At 52.3% G+C, this 14,793-nt stretch overlaps 1 non-coding gene across 1 annotated transcript; it reads left to right on the forward strand.

The window, feature by feature from the left end:
* TRNAC-ACA lies at positions 14,423–14,494 on the forward strand. Its single transcript has one exon. It is a non-coding gene; the product is annotated as a tRNA-Cys (tRNA).

A 14,793-nucleotide genomic window follows, 5' to 3' on the forward strand; every position in this document is an offset into this window, starting at 1 on the left:
CCTCCCCTTTATCTATTGCTTGTCTTAGAGATTTTCATATATCCTGAATTTTGCTGAATTCTTTTCCTACGGTGTGTTTACCACGTTCTCTGGATGTATTGTGCTTTCTCTGAAATATTTGAGAAAAGGGATAGATTGATGCTCCTTTAGCTTCAAAAACTTCCATGAGTATTTCCTAAAAACAATAGCGTTTTCTTTCATATTTACAGTTGCAAATGTCAGAACGTCAGCAGTGGAAAATCCTGTTTATCTCCTCTGCCGATGTTATGCAGATTTTGCTAGATGTCCCACTGAGGTCTGTAGAGCGAAACGAAGCCCCGTCTCTAGGCTGCATTCCGTGGGTCCTCTCACCTGGAGACCTGCCTCTGTGTAGCTTAGTCTTTCATGACCTGGGACTCTCGGCTTATGATTTTTATGGAGTGCCCCTCATTTTTGTATTTGTCTAATGTTTCCTAAAGATCCAACTCCACTTATGCAATTTGGGCAGAATCACACGAAGACGGAGTCGTGTCCCTCTCGGCTAGCGGGGTCAGGAGGCTCTTGGGGTGGGCTTGCACCATGGTAAGCGCCCTTTGACCTCTGGTTGGAGATGGGGTCAGCCAGCTTTCTTCCCTGGAAAGCTACAATTGTCCCCTTTGCAGTTCGCAAGTGTCTTATGGAGAGATGCTTCGAGCTTATGTAAATATCCTGTTGTTTTTCAAAGTTCACCCTTTAGCTTTATCATCCATCTGTTAATGACTGTTGCTTGAATCAATTAGTATTAAATGGTTACCAAATGAGGGTTTTCTATTTACACATCTCTGCCTATGTGCCCCCTTCATGGATCACTGCCTTGTCCTGAAAAAGGGGGCTTGCATAACTCGATGAAGCTGTGAGCCATGCTGTACAGGATGTGACTTGGTGACTGAACAACAGTAGCAATCCAGGTACCATCTAACTGCCAAGACTGATAAGAAGTTCATTGAATAGTTTCTCTCTCTGAGGTTGAGCACTGATTGGGGACACCATTATATCCTTCATTTCATTTGCTTTTGACTTGGAGGGATCACTTTTTAGTTTTGGCTGGTTTTACAAGCATGGACGTCTTCTGTTTCCTCCTTTGCAGTGTCCGCAGGCTTTGCCACTACACACACCCGCCATAAGGCTTTTCCTAATCAGTCCACACTGGAGGAGGGCATGGCAACCCACTCCAGGATTCTCACCTGGAGAATCTCATGGACAGAGGAGAGCATGGAGAGTGACAGTTCATGGGGTCGCAGAGTCAGACACGACTGAGCGACTTTCACTCACTCAAACAGTCCACAAGTGATGGTACTTTATCGTCTCCAGTTTTGGTTTCTGTCATCAACAACCATCGACGGTGCCTGGGTATGTATGCATGTAGGTGTTTAACAAAACTGTAGTGTTGTGAAGATATAAGAAAGGCTTCCTGAAGGAAGTGCCATTGGAATCGAGCAGTTTAGGACTGGGCTGAAAGCTTAGTGAATAGATGAAGAAGAGCATCCTGGGGGACAGGGAAGAGAAGGAAGCGATTAGGGCCAGCGTGGCTGGCATCTGTAGCCAGAGAGGGCAGAGGTGCGAGTCAGGACCTCGGCTGGAAGGCAGGTGGTGAGACGACTGGTTATCTAAAAGGAAACGTGGGTTTTGAAGGGTTGAGAAAAGTGCCTGCTGTAGGAGACTGCTTGGGCTGCGTAACAAAGTTCACAGAACGGGTGTCTCAAACTACAGGCCTTTACTCCCTCGGGGTTCAGAGGCTGGACATCGGGCTCCGGGTGCAGCAGGACTGGTTCCTCCCTGACGTGAAGGTGTCCGTCTTCTCCCACGTCCTCACAAGGTCATCCTTCTGTGTGTGCGACCTGCTCGCCTCTTCTCGTAAGAGCCCTAGTCATGCTGGATCAGAACCCCCCTCGTGTGCTAAGTCACTCAGTCATGTCCGACTGTTTGCAACCCCATGGACTGCAGCCTGCCAGGCCCCTCTGTCCATGGGGTGCTCCAGGCAAGAATACTGGAGTGGGTTGCCATTTCCTTGCCCAAAGGATCTTCTCGATCCTGGGGATTGAACCCAGGTTTCTTGCATTGCAGTTGGATTCTTTACTGGCTGAGCCACCAGGGAAGCCACTTTTTAGAAATAAGAAGCTTCTAGAAACCATACTGGGAACCAACAATTCTCCAATAGAGCAGGGTGGTGGAGAGGTCTTACTAGGTTTGGATCATCTTTCATAGCCCATTACACTGAAATGTCTGCTTTAAAAAATCTGAAACTACTTGTTTTTTTCCTCCTGAATTAAGGGGAGCACCTACAATCACGTTCCATTACGGGCCTTATGGTGAGCTTTGTCAAACACATGCTCAGGGAATTGTTGGTCCACCTCTGAAATTAGCTTAAATGTTGAGTTAGTAGAGTCCCCAAATTGTCATTTACATCTCTCCAGCGATTCAATTTACGCCAGGTGCTACTCATCCCATCTTCAGGATGACCCTGGAGACAGCCGCTGTCTGAAGAAAGTGCCTGCAGGCAGAGTGAGGGCAGAGACCAGCAGGTGTGCACAATCAACCGCTCCTGCCGAAGGTACGTCGCGTTTCAGCAACGGTTTATTATGATTTAGGAGGCAGACAATTACATAGCAGATGGTCAATAGAAGCTATTTGCTGCTTTCATAAGCCGTTTTTCATATCATTAATTTTTTGTATATGTTTCATTAGTTTCAGGGTAATCCATATTCCCCTTTCTTATGAAATGCATCACTGCAGACTGAGACCCCTTCTGCACGTCGCTGGGGAGGGCGATGCCATCGGGGGCTCTCGGTGTGACTAGCCTTCCAGGAATTCCAGAGACATGACCCTCTCCACACTAGCGTAGAACCAGAGCAACGCATCCCCCGTGTCCCCTCCCTCCCTGCATTTGCTCAGTGCACACCCCCACATTCCAGCTGGGTGGCAGGGTCTGCAGGAGGCGCTGGGCACACAGAGACAAATGGGACGCGGTCCCCACCCCCGCGAGCTCACGGCCATGAAGGAGACAGACAGATCAATTGCAATCCCCTAAGTGCTCTAGCAGAGGGTGGTCCAAAGTGTTTTGGGAATCCAGTGGAGGGGGCCGCTGAAGGAACTGGTTTAATCGCATCTTTCTTTTCTTTGAGGGGAGATGGGTCATCGATCTCAGCAGGAAGCAGAGACAGGAGAACTCAACCCAGCAGAGCTCTTGGCACTGAGAAGAGTCTGATACGAGGAATTAGCCTGGAAGGGAAAGTAACCCAGGGTCAAGTGCGATGGGCGCTGACGTGGAGGGCGGAGAGGAGCTGATAAAGGAAATAGGACAGGGTTGGAGAGCGGGGCGGGGAGTGCGGCTGGGGTGTGATGTGCGACTGGGCAGGGGGCCAAGCATCCTCTGCCCCGGCTGCCCCTCCCCTGCCCATCTCTCTGTCCCTCACTCTGTTACGACACTGTCTGCCGGGTGGGCTAGGTCTGGCCCTCCTTGGGTGGAGTTTCCATGCTGCACATAGAGGCTCTCCGCACAGGTAGGACCAGTCCTTCCCTGCACCTGGAGATGCAGGGAGCTCCCCAGGAGGCTAAGGATGGCATCGGGGCCCGCGCTGGCATGAAGCGCCATCAGCCTGCTCTCTGCCACGTCTCCATCACCTGTCCTCCCAGCCTGGCTTCAGCCTCCTCGGCTCTGTGGACTCCCTAAAGGTGCTGCTTGCTTCCCACTCGGAGGGGAGCTCCTTCAACCGATGTGTGCACAGTGCCCTTGGGGGAACAGGTGGAGGTTCAGGCTGGGGGTACAGAAGTGAATGAGCAAAGCAAACTGACGCCATGCGGCTCGCGTCTGTGCGGAGACTTGGGTTGATAACAGTAAGTTTACAAAAACAATAAATAAATTATAAATGATGTTTTATTGGACAACAAATGCTAGGGAGAATGATCACACCTATGGGGGTGAGGTTTGGGGTGAGGAGGATGGCAGTTTTAAGGAGGAGGCTCCCGGAAGACCCTGCCACGGAGCACAGGCTGGAAGGAGGGGACTAAGGGGAGAAACCCTGTGGCTATCTGGGGCAGGGAGAGCAACCACAGAGATGCTGAGCTGGGAGATGAACAGATGAGGGACCCAGAAGGGAGGGAAGAGGTCAGGATGGGGGCGCAGAGTGAGATCCCTCGAGAGGAGGAGGGGCCGAGGAGCTCTGAGCTCCGCTCCATCCCTGCCTGCACTTCAGAAGGATCAGCTTTGGCTCCAGGGCTGAGAATGGGCTGTGGGAGCAGCGAGAGGAAGTGGGGACCAGCTGGAAGCTTGGCGGCGACCAGGAGAGAGGCTCCAGGCTCTGCTTCTCTCCGAGTCCGCGGGTGGACTGCATATCCAGGGCTTTGGTCTGGATATGCAGGAGCGGTGAGGTGCAGTTTCCCGACACAGGGAGGAGCGTGGGAGTCAGGGGACGGGGGCCAGAGACACAAGGGTGTGTGCATGTGTGTGCCCACCAGACGTCCCCAGGGTCATGGAGGAGGGAGCTGGAGGGTCCAGTCTCAAGTTCAGGCGAGGGACATTTGGACACGGTCAGCACCCGGTGGCGCTTACAGCTGTGGCTGGTAGACAGCGGGGGGAGCAGGCCTGGATGTGGCAGGGGCCAGGCCAGCAGGCGTGGGACGGTCTGGCGTCTGGACGGGAGAAGGAGACAGAGAGGATCTGACAAGCGGTGCCTGTCGGCCACGATGCACAGAGCCAGCAGGGCTGCCTGGAGGCAGACCACAGGCTCGCTCCAGGCTCCTGACCTGAGCGAGGCCGTCTGGGGTGGATGTTGATCCGCACATCCAGGGAAAGAAACCAGGACAGACATTCACTAAGCAACTAGGAAAAATGAGTTCCCCGGGTTTGGACTGCGTATTGAGGGCAAAGACAACGTGGAGGCTGACACTTCCCAGAACTGCTGGATCTTCTAGGAAAAGGGGGCTCTGAGGTGCAGGACAGCGTGTTTGGAAGACGAACGTCACTCTACCAGAATCATGCCTGGGGCCAGCTCCGATTTCTGTCTGCGCCCACAGTTGTCACTTTCAGCTGGAGAGAGCCACGACTCCCTTCTGTCTGCCATGAATTCTGAAGTCTGCAGGCGGGCACGCTCGGTGACTGAGAGACAGACTGTTTGCAGTTGTTGACTTGACACATGTGACTAAGTGTTCAATAAGTTATCTTTCAAATTACCCTGCCAAGCTCATCGTGACAGGGGAGAGTGATAACACGGTTCTCGGAAGGAGGGGCAGGCGTTTGCCCTGGACAGCTGGCTGCAGCTGGCCTCTGGGGTGTGGCCAGTGGATGAGGAGACGGCTGGGAGAGAGCGTGCACCCACCATCTGCAGTTAAGCCTTGATGTGGACACCTGGAAAGCGCGAGTTCATGGTCGTCCACAGAGAACCTGGCCACCAACCCCATGACACGGGCTGTCCAGGTCTGGTGTCCTGGATGCTCTGATAAGGGTGGGTCGAGACATTAACAACATGTATCCATGTCTATTAACTTGATTGCAGAGGGAGGACCTCAACCTGGGGCCAAGCAGCTAAGCTCAAGACTTCCAGCTTTTAAAACCCATGGCTTTGCACCCACCCCTGTGCTGGGTGCTGGGGGAAGTAGGAAAAAGAAATGATTGTAACGAGCATGAGATTTGAAGTCCGAGAGGTCTGTTTTCATCCTGTTTTGTACCATCCTGAGTCACCCCTTGTCACTGACTTGGCAATCTCCTGTGAAGTAGGGAACATATTACCATCTCCACCTCCCAGTGGGAAAGGGAGGTCCCTGTTGCAGTTCTTGCCTGGTCTGTGGGACTGAGGATTGGTGCTTTGCTCAGGGACAAAGCTCTCTCTGCTTTGTGGACCAGTTCCAAATCCTCTTAGGTGACAGAAGAGCTTCTTAAATCTTCTGATATAATGATCTGAAAACTGTGATTTTTCGAAATAATTTTTTTGGGTCACGAGGCATTTGGGATCTTAGTTCCCCAACCAGGGGTAGAACCTACGTCCCCTGCAGCGGGAGCACAGAGTTTTCACCACCGGACTACCAGGGAAGTCCCCAGAACTGTGGGGTTTTTTTTTTGTGGTTTACAAAACTGAGGCTAATCATTTCTCAAACGTGGATGGACATGATTTTGTGACCATTTACTGAAGGGTTACCTATACTTCTCTTTGATATTTGTAAAGTATTATTTCAATCATGTCAACTGATTTTTTTTCCCTCTTTTTATGATGCAAAGCAGATTTACCTGCGTGCAGGATAAAGAGGATTGGGATCCTAGATGGAAAGGAGGGAAAGGAGAGCTACGACTGGAGACTTAATGCTGGAAAAGGGTGTGACAAGTAGGACTGTCAGTGGATAAGCGGCGGGGCCATCTTTCCAGCTGGCAGAGTCTCTGGGACCCGATGGACCGCCCTGTGTGCCCCCTCCGCCAACGCCCATGCATGATGCAGCCAGCAGAGACACACCAGGTCTTTGGGTTAGGCAGCTCTGGAGAGACATTTGTGAGGCTCCGGGGACCTTGTCATTGGCTGGGCAGTGGTCAGTGGGAGGCAGGGCAGGTTTCCTGTCGGTGCAGAAGGAGGTGACTTTGTGGTTTCCGGGCAGGGCTTCCACCAGGAGACAAGCCGTAGGGAGGCTGGGGAGACAGACAGGGCATGACCCAGGCGACCAGAGGTAAGCGCGGAGGTGGACTCCGGGTTGATGCTGAGTGAGCTGGCGTCGATTTCCCGCAGGTGTTGTCATGAGGTCTGCCGTGGATGTGTGGCTGGTGAGCACATTAGCAATTTATCTAAATTGCTAAATTGTCTCCGTGCAGGCACCAGAAATTCCAGCAGAAAGCACACGACTGGCCGTCTCCACACGCTTGTTCTTAAGAAGCCTTCAGGCCCATGGTGAACCCAGCGAGCCTGGCGCTCCACTGCAGCCGCGGTGCTGGGCGCTTTAGAGAGCAGTGACCGCAGCATGTACTGATTTGGGGATTGAGAGGAGGCGAGTCCAGAGACGCTGAGAAGTTGAGTCAGGGTGTTCGAGGCTGGACTGTGTTCTGCAGCAGGGATGAAGCATAACAGAGGAGGCGGGTTTCTGTCCTGGATGAGGGCAGGCAGTCGGGCTCAGAGATGGGGGTGGAGGAGGGGAGCGGGTTCGTGGGAATATTGTCTTGGACGTGTGGTGCTTGAAAGGCTGTTGGGACATTCAAGTAAATCTGTCCAGGGGTTGGTGGGATGGGCCTTAAGCCTGGAGGAGATTTCAAGGATGAAGATAAAATCTGGGCACCACCCTCAACAAAGAGATAGTTCAAATCATGAGCGAGGTGTGATTTTTCAGGAGTGATGCTGCTGAGTGAGCCAAGCTCTGGGCTACAGGCGACGCTGCGGGGAACACACACGTTTACACAAGAAAAGAGGCTCTTCTTACTAAGAGCAGCATTTTTTAGTTAGGCACATGGCCTCCCAAATAGACACCCCATTTATCAAACTCTTGCAACTAGATGCTCCCATGAGATCAACTTTGGAAAATAGGGGGGAAATGGGAAAATATTATGCCTAGCTTTCAAAAAGTACTTTCCATTTCTCATACTCTCAGTCCGGCCGGTTGGAAGGCAACTCTAAACCTTTTTAGAGCTTGAGTGAAAAGCCACAAGTGGAGAGATACACAAAATGCTGATCTCATTATGAGACATTTATATTTGGGTCTTTCAGGTATAACAGTCAATCTATATCCTAAGAAATACAAGAATGTAAAAGACAGTTATGTCACAAAGTTTGAGTGTGCTTATAATGATATAAATGACAGAACGCCGTTCAAATTTGCCTAATTATATTTTTTAATAGAAAGCAAACATCAGCTCTCACAACTCAAGTGTCTCGGGGTCAAATTTCGTTCTGGCCTGGGTGTGTCATGTCCTCAAGGCAAGTCATCAGCTCCCAGGAGCACATGTAGACACTCCATCTTCAAGAAGTGAAGCTTACTTTTTCTCCCCAGCTCCCCTGAGGATGAGCTTGGGGTTTGCTTTCAAAGGACAGAGTGTGGGATAGAAACCACAGCTCCACAGTGGAGACGGTGGGATACACCACTTAGCCATGTGGGGAAGGTGTATGTCACCCGTGATGTCGGGTGGGCACCGCATACCTCCAGGACCAGGTGATGGGAAGGGCACTCTCCTCTGGGCTTTCCAAAGAGCCCCTGACCCCAGCCTCATCATGAGAACATCATCAGACAAGTCCATCCTAACGGACACATTCTATGGGACGCCTGGGCAGTGCTCCTTAAGAATGTCAAGGCCATGAAAAAGCAGAGGAAACAGGCTGTACGGACCAGAGGGGGCTGGAGAGCTGTGACTTGGTGCAGTACGGCCCCCTGGACTGGATCCCGGGACAGCAAGCACGTAAGTGGAAGAGCAGGTGACGTCCAATAGCCAGTATTGGTATCAGCAGTGAAAGCCGTATCATTAGACACTCACCGGGGGCAACTGGGGCAGGGGCACACAGGATCCTTTATTACAACTGTGCAGCTTTTCTGTAAACCTAAATTTATTCCCAAACAAAGTGTATTAAAAATGCCATTGGTAATTTATTTCTTCTCATCTCAGCTCATTTCCAGGCAAGCTTTCCCCCAAAGGGTCCCTCCATGCTTCCACCCTCCCCCAAGGCTGCAATTACTCTTCTGCCAATCTGAGGACCCGGGGACCCCTTTCTCCACAGCTCCAGCCGGGGCCCCAGCCTTGCTTTTGATTGACTGCTGGGCTAGGTGTCCACGCCGAGCTAGTCACAAGGGCTGGGGCTGGATGTCTGCTGGGTGGCCAGCAGGCGGTCACTCTGCCATGTGGGTACCTGGGCACCAGTCAGGGAGGGCAGCCCATGAATTGTAAGAGCTCAGAACTGAGTCCCCCAGGGACAGCGGAGTGGTGTGACAGGAGGGAGAAGCAAGCAGGATGGGCCCCAGCTGTCCACTCCGCCGGGAGGTTGACTGGTCAACAGTGATTCCAAGAAGACAAAGGTCAAGCCATGTCCTTCAGGGGAGCGGGGCCCTGTGCGGTGGGGCAGAGGCTGCACAGTGCTGGGCTCAAGGCTGGTTGCAGGTCAGACAGCCAGGAGAACCCATGATGCTCTCAAAACATGTAGCCAGTGGGTAAGATGAACGTAGCCCTGAAAGCAAGACCTTATCGGTGGTTGCCACGTGCCATGTGCTGCTCTGAGCACTCTCATCCATGACCCTAGTAACTCTCACAACAAACCTGCAAGCATAAGCGACACCATCCTCCTTTTCAGGAAGAAAACGGAGGCCCGGAGAGGTTCATGGATTTGCCCCAGGATGCTCAGATGGTCAGCAGCAGAGCCCTCAGCCCTGCCTGGCCCACCTGGTATCCATGTTCACTCTTTAACCACAGTGCTGCCTGGAGGGAAGTCACGAGGGAGCTTGTCCAAGATCTTGGGGCAAAGCATCTGCAAAGGAGAAGGATGAATGCACGGTAGGGGGGATGGAGGTGCAAGACAGAGAGCGGAGGGAGACACAGGAGAGGGGGACAGGGGTGCAGAAAAAAGGGGGTGCTGGTGATGAGTGGTTTGCACTCGTCAAAGTGAGCAGGGTGAGCAGGGTGGCCAGGGCTCTGGGAGGCTCTTGGTGGCCCTTCCGGCTGCCTGGCCCCCAGGGTTATTATTTCTTGACCCCTGAGCCCGGTTTGGGTCCCAAAGGCCCACGAGCTTTGACTATTTGGGCTTTTGTCGGCAAAGTGATGTCTCTGCTTTTTAATACGCTGTCTAGGTTTGTCACCGCTTTCCTTCCAAGGAGCAAGCATCTTATAACTTTGTGGCTGCAGTCACTGTCTGCGGTGAATTTAAAGCCCAAGAAAATAAAATCCGTCTCCTCTTCCACTTTCTATCTGCCCCAAAGTGATGGGATCAGATGCCACGATGGTTTTTGAATGTTGAGTGTTGTCAGCTATTTCACTCTCCTCTTTCACCCTCATCAAGAGGCTCTTTAGTTCCTCTTCGCTTTCTGCCATTAGAGTGATTTCATCTGCATATCTGAGGTTGTTGCTATTTCTTCCAGAAATCTTGGTTCCTGCTTCATCCAGCCCAGCATTTCGCATAGAAGTTAAGTAAGCAGGGTGACAATATACAGTCTTGGAGTAGTCCTCTCCCAATTTTGAATCAGTATGTTGTTTCGTGGTGGCTGTTCAGTTCAGTCACTCAGTCGTGTCCGACTCTTTGTGACTCCGTGAACAGCAGCACACCAGGCCTCCCTGTCCATCACCAACTCCTGGAGTTCACCCAAACTCACGTCCATTGCGTCAGTGATGCTATTCAGCCATCTCATCCCTGTCATCCCCTTCTCCTCCTGCCCCCAATCCTCCCAGCATCAGAGTCTTTTCCAATGAGTCAACTCTTCTCATGAGGTAGCCAAAGTATTGGAGTTTCAGCCTTAGCATCATTCCTTCCAAAGAACACCCAGGACTGATCTCCTTTAGAATGGACTGGTTGGATCTCCTTGCAGTCCAAGGGACTCTCAAGAGTCTTCTCCAACACCACAGTTCAAAAGCATCAATTTTTCGGTGCTCAACTTTCTTCACAGTCCAACTTTCACATCCATACATGACCACTGGAAAAACCATAGCCTTGACTAGATGGACGTTTGTTGGCAAAGTAATGTCTCTGCTTTTGAATATGCTGTCTAGGTTGGTCATAACTTTCCTTCCAAGGAGTAAGCGTCTTTTAATTTCATGGCTGCAGTCACCATCTGCAGTGATTTTGGAGCCCCAAAAAATAAAGTCTGACACTGTTTCTACTGTTTTCCCATCTATTTGCCATGAAGTGATGGGACCAGATGCCATGATCTTAGTTTTCTGAATGTTGAGCTTTAAGCCAACTTTTTCACTCTCCTCTTTCACTTTCATCAAGAAGCTTTTTAGTTCCTCTTCACTTTCTGCCATAAGGGTGGTGTCCTCTGCAGAAGTGGTGGCTGTAGTAGGCTGTATTCTGCTCTCAGGAGTCACAGTGACCTGTCCCATGCAGACAGGCAGCTCAGCAGAACCCACAGGGCCTGAATTCTTCTGCACTCCTGATGCCCTAGGCTGTTCCTGTGTGAGGTCCCTCAGCTCTGGGCCCTCACCAGGTCCAGGAATGATGTATATATTCTATGAACTTGTGCAGCTCCAGCCTGGGGCCCGTGTCCTAGGGCTCTGAGCAACTTAACGTTGCATGGGGTGTCTTTCTTCCCTGGGGACCCCTCGATGCTCCCTTCGGTTCTGGGACTCAATGGTGCAGAATCTCAGTTTCTGTTGCCTTGGGATGTCAGACGGTGGCAGGGACTGGCAAGCTTGGGCCAACAGAGATGACATTTTCCAGCTCGTGGATATTTTTAATGCAAATTCAAGGAGCCATCAATAAGGCCTATGGAAGTGGGCACATAATAAAACAAGCAACGTGACAGAGACCACATCAGGAAACCAGTTCACTCACCACAAAGTGCTGCTTGCTCCTGTGCCTGAACAGAAGAGCTGTCTGCCAGACGGCTTCTTGAAAGTGGGTGAGGTGGGAAGCTGGGTCAGAGGGAGGCGGTTCCAGAAAGCCTGGGTGCAAGACCCAGTACGTTTTGGGTCAGACCCTCCTGGCTCTGGCCCCTGCCTGCATCAGGACCTGGAAGACTTCCTGGAGTAGGCAGGCAAGACCTGCTGGCCTGAACCCACCATGTAAGATGTCACACTCAACAAAGCCTCGTAGCCACTGGCTCCTGCTGAGAGCTGGGGTGGGGGGTGCACAGGGACTCCCCCTTCCTGGACCAGCACCTCCAGTGTGCCCCCTTGTGTCCGGCCTCAACATGCAGCACGCAGGGGATGGCTCCAGGCGGGTGCCTCGTGCTGCTGACCCCCACCTCTGGTGCCACCAGACCGAAGGGCCGGTGGTCAGCATCTCAGTAGCCCTGGCTCAGTCCAATCTCCCCCTGTGGCTGCCACGTGCCACCCGCAGGATGGAGTCAGACATGGTGAGAAGTCCCTATTCTGGCTTCGGTTCGTTTCCCTTGTTGTTTTAAGAGAAATAGCTGTTTCTATAGACTGCAGTACATTCTTCTCTCTCGTGAGGCTGGCTCAAACTGCTCACCGCCGTTCACACCAGCCTGGGCAGCCACTGTGCCTCAGATGGCCCTACACCCCAATCATGGAAGTCGTTTGATGAAATCGTTAATGAGCTGTGAATGTGCTCCTCTCACTTGCTCTGCTCTGACATTCTCAAGTGCTTTGTTGCTGTTTAGTCGCTCAGGCGTGTCCGACTCTCTGTGACCCCGTGGACTGCAGCCCGCCAGGCTCCTCTGGCCATGGGATTCTCCAGGCAAGAATACTGGAGTGGGTGGCCATTTCCTTCTCCAGGGGATCTTCCCCATCAAGGGACTGAACCTGTGTCTCCTGCATTGCAGGCGGGTTCTTTACCGTCTGAACCACCTGGGAAGCCCTCTAGTGCTTTGGGACTACAACAAGGGCTCGCACTGCCATCCATCCCAAAAGGACACTTCCGAGGGGAGAAGGTGTGATGGGTTTGCTGATACTCAGGAGGGTGGTGGGACGTTTTCTCCAAGCCAGCCCTCCTTCAGCCAGGGGACGGTGAAGCACACCGCATTCTCATTACGGGGTGATCCTGACAGGAGGCTGTGTTTTGGGGTTTCTCTTGTTAGCGTCTGGGAGGTGTTCTTCTGATGGGAGTTCCCAGTGATTTAGGAGCTGCCATTCTGCAGAGGCGGTGACCAGACGGGAAGTGACAGTTGGGACTGGCATCTCCTTGAAGCTCCTGGACAGCTTCCCCCACGTGGTGATGGGCGATCCGGGGGTGGTACTGGATTTTAGCCACGCAACATGCTGTGTGTGTGTGTTTAACATTTTGTAAGTTTGAGAGCGGCCGGTCAAGCATAGCTTATTTTTCCAAAACACAGCAGCCATTTTTCTGAACACAAGCCTTTTAGGTAGTGCTTTTAGTGGCTGACGGACAATTTCCCCTGTAGTGAAGGACTGAAATGTCTGGCTTCAGTGTGCGCTGCATGAGGCTTCCATGTGTCTTTAAGTGGATCAGGCTAACCCGTTTCCCGGCTTCCCCATCTGTGTCCCCTGTGACAGCCTCTTGTCCTGACCCCGTTCCTGGAAGCTGTCACCGCGAGCTGGCCGTCCACCCACTCTCCTTCTGCTCGCCTGGACCTACTTTGATGTTGCCTGTGAATGTGAGTGTGTGAAATATTTTTATTCCCTGGCTCTCCTCTCTTCCTACTTGTCTTTTATTTAATTCCCAGCATGCGTTATGGTGTGTGTCTTCTCACTTTATGGTTTTTTGCATTTGAATCGTTTCTCCTGTTTCCTGCAAGGATAAGTCATTTGGGGCCACTTTTTGTTTCTCCAGATCTGAGTTTGGAAATGAAACTTTGGACTGAAAGCTAAGTCTGAGGTTTGTCAATGCCTCAGGCCACTGGGCTCTGAATCCATAAAGAACCAGGAATCCCAGATATCACTTTTTCTCTGCGTATTGCAGGCGCTTTTTACATATTGGGCAATTTTGACGACTGGTCATTGGGAAGGTGGTCACTTTTAATGTGAGTGTGTGTGGTGTAGACATGCATGTTTTGTATGTGTGTGTACATGTGTGTGTGTGTCTGTGTACACGTGTACATGTGTGTATTTTCCCTGGGTGGTGTATTATGATGACAAGGCTTCAAGTAGAAGAAGAAAGAAACAGTTAAGCAATCAGTGATGCTTTACAGCAACAAAAAGCACACCCCCCTGGAAGACCTCTTTCCCGAGCCTACTGAGCGGCTCAGATGGTAAAGAACCTGCCTGCGGTGCAGGAGGCCTGGGCTATATCCCTGGGTGGAGGAGATCCCCTGGAGGAGGAAATGGCAACCCACTCCAGTATTCTTGCCTGGAGAATCCCATAGACAGAGGAGCCTGGCCAGCTACAGTCCACGGGGTTGCAAAGAGTCGACTGCGACAGCGACTAACACAGTCAGAGCTCTTGTAAACACCTAAAGCCGCCTGTTCACTGAGACCGGCCCAAAGAACGCTGTTTCCCTAGACAAGCGTTCTCTCGGAGAGTCTGTGGTGGCCAGGCGGGCCGCGTGCAGGGACCCAGGGGGGATCCGGGAGAGAGGCCCGTGTTCCCGGCCTCCGGCGATCGGAAGGCTCCTCGGGGCCTGGGGGTGGGGCAGCAGGGAAGGCCCACGTGCCCTCCTGGGCCCTCCAGACCGTCCGGGACCCTCTACCTCCGGCACGGGCCTGTCTCACAGCGTCCGCTGTGGGTTCCCCGAGGGCAGCTGCTAAGGGTGTGTCCGCCCAGCCCGGCCCCGCCCGACCTCCCAGTACAGGGCAGGCTGGGAGGTGCCTGTACAATGACTGACAAGGCGCAGCATCTGGGGTTCCAAGGGCGGCTGGGAAGTTCCGTTTGAACAGGCCTGGACTTCCCTGGTGGCTCAGATGGTAAAGCATCTGCCTACAGTGCAGGAGACCCAGGTTCGATCCCTGGGTGGGGAAGATCCCCTGGGGAAGGAAATGGCTACCCGCTCCAGTATTGTTGCCTGGAAAATCCCAAGGATGGAGGAGCCTGGTGGGCTACAGTCCATGGGGTAGCAAAGACTCGGACACGAGTGAGCAACTTCATTTTAACTCTATCACCTGCAGGCTTTTCCTGAGCCCAGAACCTTCAGCGACTCCTTGCAGAGGAAAAGGTGGGACTGTGTAAATAAAAAGGCAGGCTCAGCACCTCTCTCCTCTCCTCGTTGGTGGCCGAGGGAGGTTCAGAGCTTGGAGTTGGAAGAGCTGCTGGGGTGGCA

Source organism: Capra hircus, chromosome 5 (assembly GCF_001704415.2).
Source record: "Capra hircus breed San Clemente chromosome 5, ASM170441v1, whole genome shotgun sequence".
In the NCBI taxonomy this organism is placed as follows: Eukaryota; Metazoa; Chordata; class Mammalia; order Artiodactyla; family Bovidae; genus Capra; species Capra hircus.